Source organism: Scleropages formosus, chromosome 7, assembly GCF_900964775.1.
Source record: "Scleropages formosus chromosome 7, fSclFor1.1, whole genome shotgun sequence".
Lineage (NCBI taxonomy): Eukaryota > Metazoa > Chordata > Actinopteri > Osteoglossiformes > Osteoglossidae > Scleropages > Scleropages formosus.
The window spans coordinates 12,373,369-12,378,928 of record NC_041812.1 but is presented as its reverse complement, the minus strand read 5'-3'; positions in this window follow the sequence as shown (position 1 = coordinate 12,378,928).

The window sequence follows — 5,560 nt, the reverse complement described above, 5'->3', positions numbered from 1 at the left end:
GATTCCCACCTTCAGCTGTAGTACCTTTGATGAGTAACGTTCTTACTCTAAATTGCTCCAGTATCATTACCCAGCTGTGTAAATAATTGTAGGTAGATTAACACCAAGTCATTTTGGAGAAAAGTGTCACCTAAATTTTTTTTTTTTTCCCGAACCTCTTGTCCCATACAGGGTCGCGGGGAACCGGAGCCTACCCGGCAACACAGGGCATAAGGCCGGAGGGGGAGGAGACACACCCAGGACGGGACGCCAGTCCGTCGCAAGGCACCCCAAGCGGGACTCGAACCCCAGACCCACTGGAGAGTAGGACCTGGTCCAACCCACTGCGCCACTGCGCCACTGCACCCCCCTCTGTCACCTAAATTAATAAATGTAATGTCTGTATTGTACGTATACACACAGCTGAATATAGGAATTGTTTTGTCAGTTCTTCTGCACCTTCTGTTTTAAACTGTCCTGTATGCTGTACAAAGGCAGATATCCGCTGGGAAAAGTGGATGGGGGACATGGTACGCCAAGGTCCCTACTGCATCCCCCCCGTTCCCCTTCCCACCAGTTCTCTTCACTGATCAGGTGCCAGTGCCGAACACGACGCTCTCGCGGCGCCTCGCTAACTTTCTCACTGGTGTCGTATGACTCCCCCATTTTTCGATGGGCATTCCCTCCGGAAAGCATGAGCCGCTCCACCCGAACGCATCCGACAGCTCGGCTGTCGAAGCCGCGATCGCGTTTTCGCCGGAACCGTCTCCAAACAGTAGGTCAGACGTTTGCGCAGCGAGTCTGATTTTACTGAATACTTCATAGACAAACAGTGAGAGAACTCTGACGTCACAGGTTGAAGAGGGCAAGCTATGCTTCCTGGTTTACACGTCTTATTGGTAATCATCCACACCTCCCAACTACTAATTTTTCATCATCTTGACATTTCGTTGTCCTATATATAACTAGAATGTCAACTTGTGTGACGGATAATAATAAGAATTAAAACAAAATTTAGCAGCTTAAAGGCTTTATCAGTTTGGATTACCACGTCAATCTTCCTTTGATGTTGCTGTGTCGTCATTATTATTGACATTGTTATTCTGTTTCCGTGGCAACGGTTTCAGGTGCGTAGAGCGCGCCGCCCTTATTGACCCACGGTTACAGGTATGTGCCTGAGGCCAGTTCATATTTTCGCAGCTATTCAGCGGAGCTGCATTCAACAACTCAGTTCGTTCCCTGCCCCCTAAAGAAAACATGTTGATGTGAATCCTGTGGAGGAGCTGCTTCGTAAAAAAAAGTGTGACCTGTTAAAAATGGTGCAATGGGTTTCCAGAAGGCAAAAAAATAGAAAAGAACTGAAAATACAGTTTAATTACGGAGCAGATGAGCAGGCCTTTCCGCGCTGCTTGGGCAATGCCGTCTGCAGTCGCTAATCCTATTTATCTTTCCCTTTGTCCTCCCTCCCTCGCGTCCCTGTGCCAAATGCTGCCGTGCTCGAGGGGAGGTGTTACGTTTCCGTTTTGTGGCACCACCCCTTACAACTGAGCCTCACTGGGAAACGCACTATAATAAGCAGCGCTACTTGCCTGTCTTGTCTACATGCGCAATTAAGTTATTTATATATAATCCCTGTTTTCACGAGCTTCGCGTTCGAGGCTGAAGAAATGAAGTAGGTGTGCTACTCTTTCCGTACCTCGCTGGGCTGTTGCAGAGAAGTACGCGCTGTGTCAGTCTAAAGTCCGACAGTGTTTACATTTAATGCCATAAAATACTGTATTATGGCAAAGAATAGAAAATAAATCACTTGTTAGCGATAAGTAATCCATGGAGTGTCATCTTTCTGTCCATTCAATAACTACTTTTTCATCTTTCTGTGCATTCAGTAACTACTTTTTCCCCCCTAGAGAGTAAACCAGTGCAATACACAACGCTGTTTATATTTGTATCTATTTATCACATCATATGTCTTACTCACATTCCCTTGCATTTGTATAGAACATACCTGTACATACATATTATGTTTAGTGACTATTTTTTGTATATTGTGGACTTTATATTTTTTTATATATTTTTTATCCCTTATTCACATATTCTATCTTCTCATCTGTGTCTTGTCACTGTCATTCTGTCTGTGCTGTGGAAGTTTCTGTCACCAAGACAAATTCCTTGTATGTGTGAACATACTTGGCAATAAAGCTCGTTCTGATTCTGATTCTGATGTAGAGGCATCGTGTTCTGGAGTCTATCCGGGAAGCATAGGGTGTGAGGCACGGTTCACGCTGGATGGGATGCCATTCCGTCACAGAGGAGTCACACACACTCGTAGCGGTTTAGAGTCCCGGCTGACCTGAAACACATGTCTTTTGGTTGTGGAAGGAAACCCACATGAACACAGGGAGAACCTGTAAACCGCACACACTGAGCCATATTTAAGCCCATGTTCGAACAGCCTGGCTACTATGAGGCACCGGCACTACCTGCTGTGCCACTGTGCACCTAAGGATCAAAGTTAGTAGCCTAATAAAAAAGAAATCTGTACGGGGGAAAATCTCCAGCAATACTGGTTAACTCACATAGTTTCAGATAAACCCTTATTAAATCCTGGCAGAAATTATATTAATATGCTCCTGCGAGCATTTGTTCTGTAATCTGTTCACGGTGGGAATCTGGGTTACTCTGTAATTCTGTCAAACATTCACCAGAAAGCGGCGTGCTGTTACTGGGTCTGAAATGTGACTTGTCACCAGCGGAGATAAAAACACAGGCAGCTGTCCAAAGAGTGCCCCCCACCCCCACCCCCACTGCATCGGTGGACTATGAGACTGCTCATAACATATTCCCATGTGATTCTGCATGACACACCCCCATGATACACAGTTTTGTTCCTTAAAACAACATAACCCATTCTGTACATAGTTTTGTAGGACACAAGTTTCAACAGCGCAGAACACTGAACCACTCTTGTGAGGATCGTGATGAGCTGTTACCGTACCGTTTGTCCTACTTCATTTTTACTCCAAAGGATTGGTGGGGATTTGAAGGAAAATACGTTATTTGCATTTGCCATGTGTGCCAGTACTGATCAGCTGCTGAGAAACTGTACAGTTTCTTTTCTGGGATAGAAATGTGTCTCTAGATTCGGACTGACTTTTGTCCATTGCTTTTATTTATTTGTTGAGGAAGATATTGCACATACATTCAGTATTTCCAAAGATAAATTCCAAACGGGTGAATTCTGGGCCTTTAAACCGCTGTGCTTGGAGCCTCCACCGGGCTACGAGACTGGACCCCTGTTGTGGGACGTGACTTGTTCCGTGACGGGTTCTTGTAAATACAAAAAACATGCTTTTAATTGTGGAGGCAACAGGTAGTATAGTGGTTTGCATGACTTCCTTTAGACTTGAAGATAATAGGTTCAAATCCCACCTGCTGAAGGGCCTGTAGTTAAGGTGTTTACTCTGAATTACTCCTCTAAAATTTACCCTCCTGTGTCAATTATTGTAAGCTGCTTAGAAGAAAAGTGCCAAATAAATGTAAAAGTTTGATGAACAGCTAATTCAGGACACTGTTCTCCTGCGGTAAAGTGACAATTTAAAAAAGAAATACCCAGTAGGGTAGAGGACTTTGATAAAGTCAAGTACCGGGTTCTTAGATTATGCATATATTTCTCATGCTTTATGAATAATACATAATAGACGATGCAAGCGGACATAAACATAATATATGACGATGCTAAAAACGCATATTTGAAATTCTCTCACAGCATCGTCATTCACTTTTGTCGTGCAACCAAACCAAACCTTGCTGATACTGGACAGGTAAATATCTGTGCAAAGAACAACCTTGTTATTACTGTTCCCCTTTCAAAGTGACTTATAATATCAGGTTTATGCAGTATGTAAGTGGCTGTTAGGATACAGGATGGTGGAGAGATGATATCAGTCTAAGGTGAAATACTGTCCTGTAGTTTACACAAGATTGCTTGTGTATCTTCTAATATTATGTAAAAAAAAATGGTAGGAGGGTATGAGGATTTGTCTGTCCTGTGTTTTATGCACCTGCTTGAATGATGGACCTCGGTGCAGCAAGTGGTAGGTAACAAACTAGGTTTACTTGAGTCACATGTCTGCAACTCTGTCTCTTTCTCTTAATGTAATGCATAAATTGTACTTTTGCTGAGATGTACGTCGCTTTGGACAAAAGCGTCTGTTGAATCAATAAATGTAAATGTAAGATTAGTGTAGTGGACACATCTGTCAGGAGCAATAAAACTGTATTAAACCATCAGAAAGGGAGACGCACTGAAGACACAATGGGAGAAATGTCCAAAGAATGTCAGGAGAAGAGACGGGTCTTCAGAAAGCTGTGGAACATCACGAGATTGTAAGACCTGCTGCCAAGTGGAAGTTCGTTCCACAGATTTGGAGTTAGAGAGAGAAAGACCCTTCCTGTTGAGGCACCAAGAGCAGCATGTCTGGAAGGCAATTAAAGTAAAGCACAGAACAGCTACCAGGTGGGGTTCAAATCCATGTGGGTTTAGACCCATTAGATGGGAAGTCCAACACCTCAGCCGCTCAGCCAACCTGGTGACACGTGTCTCACCTCACCCTCCCTGGGTCTGTGACCCGAGTTGATGTAATCCACTGAACTACGTGCCTTTCCTGCCGTTGCGGAATCATACTGAGCGTGTTGAAGCAGGTGCAACTGAACCTTTGTGTAGATGGGTAATTACTGCCTTGACAGCTCTTTACCAGGGTGAAACTACAGAATCATACATCAGGTACAGCAAGCACACCCGTAACTGAGCACATTGCCTCGCACAGCAGAGCTGCCTGGGGTGCAATGAGAAATCACATATTATTACTAATAATAATAATCAAAATAATAGTCTAAATACAAATGAAATGCAGATTTATGTTGGCATCTTGGTATTGCAGGGTTCAGCAAAACATACTGTAAATTAAAATATTTTCCTCCTCTCATCTCATACAGTATGGAACCATAGTAAAACTATAGTAAAAGAGAGCATATATCCGTGGTCAAAAACACCACTTTCTTTATATTATTAGAGACGTCGCATTCCTCTGTCTTGCATCCTGACTCCCTCTCCTTTGAGCAATGCTGCAGCCGTGCCCAGTTCACCTTCACCAGAACCACAGATCGATCTGGCAGCTGACAGTGAGAGCGCTTCCACTACGCGGGATTAGGCAAACGTACCATGTTTAGCAACAGGTTTCATTCCAGTGAGTCAGATGATGAGAAATATTGCATCTGCGCTGATGAGTGCAGTGCTGCAACCTACACTACAATGGAGACTGACAGTATGCACTGCCCATGCATGTGCAATAACCCTACGGTACATTGCACAGAACTAACTGGAACAGGCCAGGCCTTGCAAGGCTGAAAAGACACTGAAAGACATCCTTGCATGGGAGTGAGAAATGCCCTTCTGTCAAATTTATGCCAATTGTTTAAAAGCAAAAAGTCTGTCCTTTATGAATGAAAGTGGGTTTTCAGTACTACAGATGAATGAGGAGATGGGCAATAAACAAAAATAAGGTTGGAAAGTTATTAGTGT